We start from the raw sequence: 12,613 nt of genomic DNA on the forward strand, positions 1-12,613 counted from the left end.
AGGTCTGAGTCCGTAAAAGAGAACGTTACATTTTATCGACTCTCTGCTCCAAAGTAAATGAGTTGGATCCGTCGCCAGTGCCCGTTACTTATAAAGTTTCTGCGTATGGGCCAAATGATTTCCAGTCCGATGCGCATACTTTCACCTTCTTGTCTGTCAGACCTAATCGTTCTTTTGTTGTTTTTTCCTCAAGTATATACGAGGGTCGTTTCAAAAGTAAAGTCTCCTATTTTTCTAACTCAAAAATATAAGAGCTACACAGACGGAAAGTGGTATCATTAAAACAAGCGACATTTTGTGTTCCATAATTTATTTTTATTTTTCTTCATAATCACCAGTATTCTCAGTGCACATTTGCCAGCCATGAGCGTCCGGAGTGCGCTTTGTCATACTAGGGCAATTAAAACGTAAAGCCTTTCTTTCTTATATATATATATATATATATATATATATATATATATATATATATATATATATATATATATATAACCTCAAAATAGTTAAAGAACTATGCAGACGGAAGTTGTACCATTAAAATAAGCTACCTTTTGTTCTCTTGAATTTTATTTTTCCGTACAGTCACCACCATTCTCAGTGCAGTTTTGCCATGAATTCAATGACGCATGTCTGGTTCTGACGTACATTCCGTGCAGAGGTTGCTTTGTTAGTCTTACACTGTCAATACCTGCAACAGAGGCATGAAGCTCTTAAATCATGAATGCATAAGTTCAATCATTGTAACAATGGAATTTTCAATCCCCTCTGATGCATTCGAGCGGAATGAAAAAAATAGGAGTCATTACTTTTGGAATTTTTCTGTCGTTTTATTAATGCGATGCTTCACGTAATTTGTCTTGATCAAAAATTCCTATGATGTATATATTAGGAATTCTGTCCCAATCTTCAAGTCACATTTTGACAAACACAGATAAGTTTTTAATTTGCCCATTACCTCTGGTAGATCCATAATGAATTGACCATGTATTATTTCTCAAACCACTTCTCTTTCGCGATATTATTATCATTATTGGAACAGAGTGCGGACGCGCGTATGGCGGCTGTATGCGAATGCCAAGCCATATGCGAAGTGTCGTCATGATAAGGAAAAAGTAAAAGACTATAACTGTAACGAAAAGGCACGCGTGGCGCGGGAATGAGAAATAAAGGTCTTTTCTTAAAACCTGAAAAAGGTGTTAAAGTTATTTTCTGTTTTCTGTCTCCTTTGCGACTAAATCCACAACGTGTTGGGTGTCAAGTGTCTACATGTTAACGGGTTGTTACTGCTACATCAATGCGTATAATGTTACATTATTATTATTAGTAGTAGTAGTAGTAGTAGTAGTAGTGTAGTAGTAGTAGTAGTAGTATTTCATTACGCAGTTTGAGTTTTCTTTCGACTTTTACAAAGTAGTCACCACTTATCAAGACCTGAAAGCTATTCAGGGATGAAGGTTAATGAATGTAAGGTGGTAGTTTATTAATCGTTAATAGTGTACATTAGGTAGAATTTAGATTAATTAAGGGGACGGTTCAACAAGAACTTGTTTACATTGGACTTGAAGTCTATCATTTTATAATCGGCCGGAAAGCAGGCCAGTGGAACAGTGTTCTACATGCGGGCATTTTTAGGAAAGAAACTTTGTTCATGGAATATGCGTATTAAATTAGGCACAAATAGAGAGTGAGGAAAAATGTTGATAGTGGTTGCAGCTAGTCGAGTGTTTTGCGAGAGTTTGGCAAAGGGGGCCATAGATTGGAGCTCAAACAAGCACTTGCCATGAAAATAACGATAGCGAAGAGACAGGTTCTCAATGTTTTTTTTTTTTTTGTGGGAAAGAGGTTGCAAGGAAGAGAAAAGGGCATTGCCCACTAGGTTTCGAATCCGGTTTTGAACTCTATCACGGCAAGATAAGTCGCGCTGAGAAGCTCCTGCCCAGATGTAGAAACAGTACTCCATCTTAGGACGTATTTGGCTTTTATATAGATAGAGAATTTCATCGGCAGTGAGATATCTACTAGGTCGGTACAATGATCCAACCATTTTCCCGCTATCTCGGCAACAGATTTGATATACGTGTTACATTTCAGATCAGGAGTGAAGGCTTGTCAATACATGGTGCTTCCTCAAGACAAGAACCATTCATTTCATTGTATTATTCGTCATATTATTGCAAAGATGAGAGAAATTATAAAACTTTATGCGAAATATACTGTTTAAAAAATTTAAAAAAAACTCTTGATTTGGAGCGAAGAATAAATTAATAATTTTTAATGGTAAAAATGCGTTTAGTTTACATGTACATCGATTTACGAACAATATTTAGAAAATTAATTAAAATCGTCGACCGAATTTTGATTCCGTCCACTAAAATGGTATTCATTGTTACTAGGTCTTTTATTCATCCACTTTCAAATGTTGAAAGCGGAAATAGTTTGATTTGTAAAGTGAGGGAGGAATATTCAGCTGCGAGGTTCTCTTAAGAAAGTTGTGAATGAATATGCATTAATGGCAATCATCTTTTTTTTCTCGAAAATATTCAATCTAACATATAAAGTTATCTTGCCGGCGTTTGATAGCCAATTTCTAATCTAATATACAAACGGCTATATGTATGTCTGCTGTCGGTCAGTCTGTCTGTCTGTTTGTCTGTCTTTCTGTCTGTCTCCATATTTTCAAACTCTATCTCCTCCGAAACTAAATGTCGCAGAGCGGCGCTAGGCACCTCAAACGGTTGGATTTTTTGCGAGCCGTTTTTTATGGGTCTTTAGCCGGTTAAAATATATATATATATATATATATATATATATATATATATATATATATATATATATATATATATATATATAGCTAGTTCAAATATTCCTACTTTTGAGATATCGGCTTGGGTTATAGCTGGTTGGATGACTGCGTCCCTTGTTCGAGACGAAGTAGGCCCATTTACAAGACGGATTACGCCGCAGTTTGCTTTGTCTGTGTTAGTTAATATACTTTTTTGTGTGCGGGGCGATTGCTCAGTTGGCAGAGTGCTTGCTTTGCATACAAAGGGCTCGGGTTTCAAATCCCAAGTTCGGATATGTGTAATGATGAGCCCATATGAGGGCGAACATCGAGTCTTGGACTTTCAGTTCGTTGATTTTCATGGCTCTTGTAGCTGCGACGTTGTTTGGCTGTGGAAATGTGTGTATATATATATATATATATATATATATATATATATATATATATATATATATATGGAGTTCCTTCAGCTATATTTGAATTCGAAATTAAAACTTATGAAAAATTCTTGGTAAAATTATTTATATAAAAAATAGATGACTTGAGTGCCATCAGCTATAAGCGTAACCGAGACCAAAACTTATGAAGTTTTCTTTGGTAAAATGATTTATTACAAGAAGTGGAAGGTCATCTCCTATAATATGAAGGGCAAAATGGACGCGAACATTTGTGTTTGTCCATGAGAGGCTTTTTGTATCTTATTGTTCTTGTGTCAGTTAGATTCCGCGAGAAGTTTTCTGCATACTTCCCATATCGTAATATCTCAGATTTGCAAACGGACTTTGTCCCTATCTTTTTTTGATCAAGTTAAATAAAATTCCCACTATGTTTGTTTGCATTTTTCATATAAATAAAGCAAAACTATTTGAATGCAAACGCCTGGCTTTCAGGCCAGGTAGTATCTGTTCTGTAAGTAATTGGTCCTTGGTCATATCATTTTATACTGAGACAATTACTATTTATTTGGATAAAGCCAGAGTGCTCCCTTTCCTCCCACATTAACAAGGCCGATAGTAATTAGTCGCGTGCTCTCGTGTAATGAATGAATGCGTGAATGTAGGATTGACATGAAATTCTTAAAGATAAACTAAAATGACCGAAAAACGGGCTGAAATGACTTAAATAAATAAAAAGTAAATGACTTAGAATTACTTTAATGAACTTAAGGATGAATTGAATGACCTTAAGAATGACTTGAATGCTTAAAAAATAACTGGAATCCTTCAAAAACAACTTGAATGATCTGGTGAATGACTTGAATGGTTTTGAAACTGACTGGTTGTAAAGAGGGTGATCATTTTGCATTAAATTAATACAGAAAAGTGATCACACACTTTATATCACAAAGTTACAAATATAAGTACAGCGTGTAACAGATACTACACTTTGATCTTAGCCAAAAGGCCAAGAAAAGGGTATTTATTTGCTCCCTCACCGATCAAATTAGGCACAAGGCCGATTTTTAATGTGAGGAGTGAAGGGGAAATGGGGACCAACTCCTCGGGGAGTAGGGGAGCTGGATAGTGACAATTGGTATGAAGGGTTGCCCCTACATTGACCAAGGTCTTATATGTGAGGTTGCCACCACATATAGTCTTTGCTTATAGTATCTGCCGGAACAGATACTACACTTTGATCTTGTTTATATAGTTTATTTCTATAATGAAAAAATTTTACAATTAAATAATGACAAATTCAGAAAGTAAAAGCAAAAAATTAACATTTGTAAACAAACTTAGGCACAAGGCCATACAAGAAGTGGGATGGGGAGTTTTACAGGGTCTTTGTTTCTAAAGTGAAAATTGGAGTCTTTGGCGACTTTACTCTTGACTGGCAACATTTACCACAATACCTCATTCACTCTGTGGACTCTAAACTAACTAATGAAAACCCCAGCGTTTTTGCAAAAAAGAATATATTCACAATTTCTGTGTGTGTGTGTGTGTGTGTGTGTGTGTGTGTGTGTGTACATTTTTTTTAAATGCGTGTGTGTGCGTGTGAAAAAAGTTCAATTCATTGGAAAATAAAAAGTTCTTGAATTTGAAAGAGAAACAGTTCGTGTTGGGGAGTGGGGAATCTAGAAAAAAATATACAAAAAATAAAATTTCCTAGTGCATTGTTAGTAAGGTCCCTCCCTGAGCTAATCTAGAAAGTTAGATCACCTACTGTTTTCCGGGGCACCGAAAACAAGCGGGAAGATCCCTTGTGGGGATTGGGAAGAATTCTTATTGGGTGTAGGAATGAAAAATAAATAATTGTCAAAAACAAAAAAAAGGGGAAGAGGGGGGGGGTAGCTGGCGACCTTCGAGTAGGGGTTGACTAGGGGGTGATAACACCAAAAAGATAGAGGTGGGGTAGTGGTAGAGTACCCTCGGAAGGTTCTCTAGTGCCAAAAAACAAACAATCGGGGGACAGGATCTCATTTGTACCAGCAGTCAAGAGTCTCTTTACTTTTTATTTGTCTAGCCTAGCGGGATGGGCTCCGTAGGACCCAGTACCGCATATGCCATGCTTATGTTGGTAACACAAATTCAAACTTGGCGCCTCATCGGATGCACAAGCTAGCGTCATGCACCCACCTCTTGCCAAAGGCCACTCGAGGCAACCTCATCCAATCGCATCTGATCTTTACTTTAAGCAGATGTTTAAAGTAGACGATCAGATCCCGATCCGGAACAGATATCCCTTCACGGACTCGCTTGAGGCATGTGATCCATATGATTGGAAACGAACTTCCAACCGCAGTGACCCATGGAACGTCTACGTACAACGAACGGCTCAGGAAGGCCAACCTCTCTGCATGCTTGTGACACAGGAGATCGAGCAGTCCCAAGCCTCCTTGCAAACATAATGCTTACCCTCGTTCCACAAGAGTGTGTCGAGGTTCTCCTGTAAGCTTAATCGTCGTTTTGCAGGGAGGGGAAGTACACACAGACGATAAAGGATGAGCAGAAAGATGTATGCAGCACCTTCGCCCGACCCTTCAAGGACAATTTCCTTCGAACCCATATCTTGACAGAAGATTCGACCTTGGTCTCTACTTCCAACCAGTTTTTCTTCAGCTGGAGACCCGGTCCGAACCACACACCAATGATCCGGACCAGGCCGTCAGTCTAACTGAAGATAGCTGGAAGCGAATTTACTCCGGTCCAGGCACCCAACCGCAGATCCACCGACTTACTGCGATTGAAGACGGGCCCCTGTAACTTCTTCGTATTGATCGAGCGCCTCGGTGACCGCTTGAATGTCCGTGGGGCAAGACACGAGCACGGTGACGTCATCAGCGAATGCGGAAACCCTGGCTTGTGTGCCTCCAGGGAGAGCTATCCCATGCAGGACTGGTGTAGTCGCCTCGTCCCTTACTTTGCGAAGGAGGGGTTCCAATGCCAGGACGTACAAGAGAGGCGACAGTGGATAACCCTGTCGCACCGACCAAGAGACGGCAAAAGACTCCGACAGCTTACCGTTGATCTGCACCGCTACCGTCGGCCTGTCATACAGTACAGAGATCCACTTGCAGAAATCCAGATTAAATCCGGCGGCTTCCAGCACAGATCCCAGGAACCGATGGTCCACCCTATCGAAAGCCAAACTCATCAGCGCGGCCTCGGCATCGTGTGTATCAGATGAAGATTGTCCTGAATCGATCTCCCCTTCACAACATAGCTCTGGTCTGGTTCGATCAAGTCAGTGATGAAAACCTGCAACCGATTCGCAAGAACCTTGGCCAAAATCTTTAACTCTGTGTTTAGCAGAGTCAGGGGCCTGAAATCGTTTAAATCTTCCTTCCCACCATGCCATTTACCTTTCCTCAGCAATGTGATCACTCCCTTGGTCACCTTCCCAGGGATGGAGCCCTGAACAAACTAATGGTTGAACGTATCCTTCAGAATAAGGACCAACATGAGTGACAGCCTCAAGTAGAATTCATAGGGTAGACCATCAAGCCCTGGGGACTTGTTGCAGCCGACCTGCTTCAACGCAGTAATGATCTCATGTTCCATGACAAAACCATCACAGCTAACTGTTTGAGCCGCCATGAGGCGGGGCGAGTCGTCCAAATAGCTGCCAAATTCTTCGACCTTGAGTCTGGGTAGTTGGGGGAAGCACTCCGATAGATGCCTTCGAAACCCCTCACAAATCTCTCGCATCAACACGAAGGCGTGCCCTTCCAGGTCGTTTATTTTTTTAATGTAGCCGTCCGAGCCGCGCCTTAGAGCAGCCTTACGCTCAACAGCGTCTACATTAATAGCCTCGTTCGCGACTTTACTTAGCCTAGCCCTATAGCCCTCATACCGCTCACTAACCAAGCGTTGAGGTCTTGTTTAGCTAGTGCTATCTCTAGGGAGTCCCCCCTCCACCGCCCGGGTCAGCCTATTCTCTATACGCTTCTTGGCCTTAGCCTTATCTAGTGCGAGGTATTGGCTGTACTGGACCGAGAAGCGTCTAATCGTATCCTTGAGACTAACCCACCATTTACTCCCGGTAACTGCCCCCACTAATGCCCGTTGGATTATCTCTGTGACCTTTAACGAGTAGTCCTCCAGCTCCAACAAGGTGCTGTTGAACTTCCAGTATCCGACCAGTTTAGGCTTAGAGCTCAAGTTCAGACGGCCCATAACTAGTTTATGGTCCGAGTGTCCTAAAAGGTGGAACGTGGGGCAAGATAAGAAATCTACATTGCCTCTTCTAACTAACATCCGATCCAAGTAAGTACTTGGAATGGAAGGTGTATTAGGATGCCATGTCCATATCTCCCGCCCCGGGTGATCCAGGCGAAATCTGTCGACCAGGTCGCACGAAGCCATCAGGTCAGACAGACTGCTGTCACACTACACCGACCCACTAGTCCCCCCAACCTTATCTATCTTGGGATCACGGATGGCATTCCAATCACCCATTAAGACTACCCTCTCTGGATCATCTATAAATCCCTCCACCCGTCGAAAGAAGGAAGCCCTCTCCACAGCAGAATTAGGCACATAAACTGTGACTATCCGAAACACACTGCTATTAACGGCAACATCAACGATAATCGCCCGCCCATCCTCCTCCGCGTAAACAACATTCACCGACGCTGATAGGGTGCGATTTACTAGCAAGGAGATTCCACGACTATAGGTATTGCCATATGCTGAGTAAACATCATAGTCGCTCGCCAGCACCTGACAATCCCCGTCACAAATAAAGTGGGTCTCCTGTATAGCGGCAATATCTATCTTGAGGGACACCAGATCTCTCAGCACACGCGCGGCCTTGCTTCGACATCTGAGGCTCCTCACATTATAAGTAGCCAAGTTTAAAGCCATGGTCACCTACCTTATTCAGTGTCACACACGGGCCTAAAGTCCTCGGGGGTGAGGACGTGGCAGGCCTGTCCAAGGCTTCCAGTGAGTAAGTCCAGCGAGGGTAATCCATCCTTGGCCACTCCTCCCACATCCAGGGGGAAAGTGCCCTGTAAAAGGAGGGGTGGATATAAACAGGGATTCTTCCCTAGCATTCGTATATGATATTGTTCAGTGAGGGATGCTCCCTATCCACCAGCTGCTGGCCTGGGATATCATCCTTTGCTGCATCTATCATGGCCCAGATGGCTTCAGTCCTTGCATTCTTGTTGACCCGAATGAAAGTGGTCAACAAGGAAACGTTCTTGAATTTGGTTGGGTCGGCGATTTTGTCGCCACCGACATACACAAAGTTCCTCAATTTGTTGTACCGGACCTTCTGCTGGCCTTTGAGGTCAGGTATTGGTTGGAGAGGGTCCAGTTCGCAAATCCTTGCCCCTGGTAAGAAAGGGAGTTTTTTGGTCCGCTCCGTGCAGACTGGTGGCGTAGGTTTTTCCTTGGCCAGGAAAGGAGGAGTAGTGAGGATGGGAGTGACGGGAGTTGGGGGTGTAGGTTTTTGGGGGTTGGTGTTTACCCTATGCGGGGATGGGTTACGTGAAACTGTTCTGGGGGAGCTTGGGCGGGAGGGGGTTGGTTCTGCTGGCTGATTGGGGGTGGGGGTGTGGGGAGTTCAGCTTCTGTTTTACTATTGTCTTTGTGGGTGGGGGTGTCTCCTTTAGTCTTCCTGCTCTTCCTCCTCTTGCTCGTCTTTTTGGTGACTATTGCTGTGGCTGTTTCCTCTGCGTCTGTGGTCGCCTCTACTCCGTCCGACACAATCTCTTCCTCGGAATCTTGCCGCTTCCTTTTGTTGGAGGAAGAGGATGCCTGCGTGTCTATCAGTGTGATGTCGGGTTGGGTTTTGGTCACTATTGGCTTGGGCAGGTTTTTGTTGGCTCTGCCTTTCTTAGTGACCGTCACCTAACCTGCTTCTGCTACTGGGCCGGCGTTTACTGCGGCTGAGGTTGTGACTTGTGTTGAGGCTTGGGCTTCTGCTGGAGTTTTGGCCGGTGCTTTGGTGGGGGCTTTTCCCGGGGCTCTGGCTGGTTGTTTTTTGGGACAGTCCTTTGCCATGTGTCCCATTTGCTGACAGTGCCAGCAGTGCGGCTTTCTTCCCTGCACGATCAGTGTCATGGTCCAGTCCCAAAACTTTAGCATGGCCGGAAGGGTGTCAAATTCGACCTTGTCCAGGACCATTCGGACTTTGTAGTCCCCGGTCATCACGTTGCGTTGACTGCGGGATGGGACGACAGCTTCCACGTTGCCGTACTGGCTCATAATGGCCCCGGGCTCCCTTCCAGTCATGTAGCACGGGACATTTAAGACTGAAACTGAGGCGATTTTTTTTTATTCAAATATATCGGCTGGAGCCGAATATTTCCTGTTATGTGGTCAGTCTCGGCCAGTCTTTTTGCCTCTTCTTGACTAGGGAGTAGGATGTCCCACATGGCGAAACTTCTCCTGCATATGTAGCTGACCGGAATGTTCAGTCCGATGAGGAGTTTCACCATGGTGTCTTTGTTGACACCTGTTAAGCTCCTGGTCTTAAGGTCAGATGTGACCATGGAGAGAACTCTCTTCTCCAGCTCTTCAATTTGTCCCGGAAGAGTTTGGATGTTTATACCATCTGTGACAGCCTTGTAAGTTAAGTTGAAGAGCTCCCTGTACTCTTCAGGTGTCATCTACTCCTAGTTCTGTGGGCCCCATGTCGCTGTTCCATCCTGTTTGGCGTTGGATGAACTGGGATGAGGAGTGGCCGCTGTTTCTTTCTTTTTCTGCTGTTGCAGCTGCTGCTGTATCGTTGCCTTGTTTGGGGTAAGACTTGGCCAGTCCTCCTGGGGTGTCGTGCACTCGTTGTGGCCCAATCTCTGGCCCCCATCCTTGGTTTTGCCCGGAGATTGTGGAGTGGGTTTCTTCTCCGCAGGCTTGGTCATCGGAGGGTTGCCTTTCAGGACTTTGGGTGGAGTTGGCATGTTTAGGGAAGCTTTGGGCAGTGAAGGTGCCCTGTATTCCCCCCCCCCCCAGAATCTTTAGCGATGCTAGGGTGTCTCTCAACAGAGCTCTGGTGTTGCAGGCAACACCATCCTCGTTTTCCTCCATTTCTGGTGTCGGGGAGTTGTCCTTTTGGGGATCTGGTGTTGGGTGACCAGAAAGGGATTGGGAGACCAGTGGAGCCACAGGCTGTGGTCATCAGTGTCGTCTTTGGTCTCCCCGTCTCCAGCTTCTCTTTGCTCTTCTGCCGGGAGGTTGTCCTCTTGGGGAGCAGGAGTGGTGAGGTCATCTCCGACCGACGAGGATTGAGGTGGAATAGGTGTCGCTGGGTGTGTACCACCTGCCGGGTGCATCGTCCCTCGTCAGCCGTTTTTCCAGTGTCCTCCATTTCGTCTTGGTCCTCTTGGAGAGCCTGAGCAGGAGTGTTTGCTTCGACTGACGAGGACTGAGGCGGAACCGGTGTCGCTGGATGTGCACCACCGGGTTTGGGCCTCGTTCCCTCGTCAGCCGCTTCTTTGACTCCCCAGACTGGGGAGTGGCCCTCATGGGGAGCAGGGGGCTGGTTTGGTTGCCCTTCTGGTGTTGGCACTGCCTGGGTCACCGCGGGCTGCGACCCTACCCTGGCCTTTTCCTTCTCTTCATCCCTCGTGGGAGGTGCTCCCTCAGATGGGGAATACTCGAGTGGGGCGATGTGGCGCATCTGAGGTGGTATACGCCTTTTCCCCGGCATTGTGCGGAAAAACTGCAATGGCCACTGCCGTGGACCAAAGTATAGCTAGGGAGAAAAGAAAATGCAGGGAAAAGGAGAGGTGGGGGAGTGGGTGAGGTCAGAAGAGAGAAAGTGGATTGACCTCCCCTCACGAGGATGTCGGATTAGTCAACTCAGATTCCCTGCAAGGGTGGAGAGCAGCAAAGGAAGACGCAATGGGTGCTAGCAGGTCAGAGTGCTGCGTCGCAATTAAGAGAGAGAGAGGGGATAGACATCTCTGCCCACAGAGGGGAGCAGAAACGAAACACCCGCCCTACCCACGTCACCCTGCCCGCAAACAACCCCAAGGAAGCGAAAAAGATAGCCCGGTCTGCTCAATACACTGGGAGAGCAGCGAAGGAAGACAAAGATTGGGCCTGGCAGGTCAGAGTGCTGCTCTGGCAATTAAAAGGGGAGAAAGTAGACCATTTCAACCTTAGAGGGGAGGAGGAAATGAAGTACCCAAAAGAAAAAATGCTAAGCTAACCCGACCAGATCGCATCTACCGAAGAAAGTGTTGTTGGTCCCGAAAATAGCAAACTCCCAAAGAAGGGATCGGTTTTCGGATCCAGACTCCCACACAATGGCGTCAGTCCAGGGGGAGCGAAAAGAGTCCAGACTCCCCAAAGAGGGGGTCGGTCCCACTAACAAAGGTTAGTAAAGTCACAAAAGTGACCAAAGTGAAAGCCTTAAACTTGACTGGTGGGTCAAGTGGCGGACCTCTTGAAAAAAATCAAAGCTGAGTAACTGGGAGAACAGATGGTATTTATTTGCTCCCCCACCGAGCAAATTAGGCACAAGGCCAATTTTTAATGTGAGGAGTGAAGGGAGGGGGAAGGGAAAAAGAGGACCAGCTCCCGAGAGGTGGGAAATGGGAGCTGGTTAAAGGTCAGGCATGTGGGGTTGCCCCCACATCTGGTCTTTGCTAGTCATAGCTAGTCATAGCTTGCAGCATCTGCCGGAACAGATGGTATTTATTTGCTCCCCCACCGAGCAAATTAGGCACAAGGCCGATTTTTAATGTGAGGAGTGAAGGGAGGGGGAAGGGAAAAAGGGGACCAGCTCCCGAGAGGTGGGAAATGGGAGCTGGTTAATGGTCAGGCATGTGGGGTTGCCCCCACATCCGGTCTTTGCTAGTCATAGCTTGCAGTATCTGCCGGAACAGATGGTATTTATTTGCTCCCCCACTGAGCAAATTAGGCACAAGGCCGTTTTTAATGTGAGGTAAAAACCAGCTCCCCTAAAAGGGGTCACTCTGGTTACCAAAAATAATAATTGTCCCAGTATAGAGGGTTTCCCCTCCATTGACTGGTACAAATTATCTTAAGTGCAGTATCTGCCGGAACAGATACTACACTTTGATCTTGGCCAAAAGGCCAAGAAATGCGGTATTTATAAGGCCGATTTTTAATGTGAGGAGTGAAGGGGAATGGGGGCCAACTCCCCGGGGAGTAGGGGAGCTGGATAATGACAATTGGTATGAAGGGTTGCCTTTACATTAACCAAGGTCTTATATGTGAGCTTGCCCCCACATGTGGTCTTTGCTTGCAGTATCTGCCGGAAAGATATTACACTTTGATCCCGGCCCAAAGGCCAAGAAAAGCTTAAAAGGCTAAGAACAGAATGTATTAACAACAGACCTTTGATCTTAACCAAAAAGGCCAAGCACAAAAGTGTTTAGGACAGACCGACAGATCGACCGACCGACAGACC

At 45.2% G+C, this 12,613-nt stretch overlaps 1 non-coding gene and 1 pseudogene across 1 annotated transcript; both read right to left on the reverse strand.

Moving 5' to 3' along the window:
- Nucleotides 1–3,992: 3,992 nt before the first annotated feature.
- Nucleotides 3,993–4,196, reverse strand: LOC145278466 (U2 spliceosomal RNA). The gene has a single exon (XR_013868367.1). It is a non-coding gene; the product is annotated as a U2 spliceosomal RNA (small nuclear RNA).
- A 7,947-nt stretch (nucleotides 4,197–12,143) lies between these two features.
- Nucleotides 12,144–12,285, reverse strand: LOC145278496 (U2 spliceosomal RNA; annotated as a pseudogene).
- Nucleotides 12,286–12,613: the final 328 nt, after the last annotated feature.

Source organism: Euprymna scolopes, chromosome 6, assembly GCF_053919585.1.
Source record: "Euprymna scolopes isolate OS-2025 chromosome 6, ASM5391958v1, whole genome shotgun sequence".
Lineage (NCBI taxonomy): Eukaryota > Metazoa > Mollusca > Cephalopoda > Sepiida > Sepiolidae > Euprymna > Euprymna scolopes.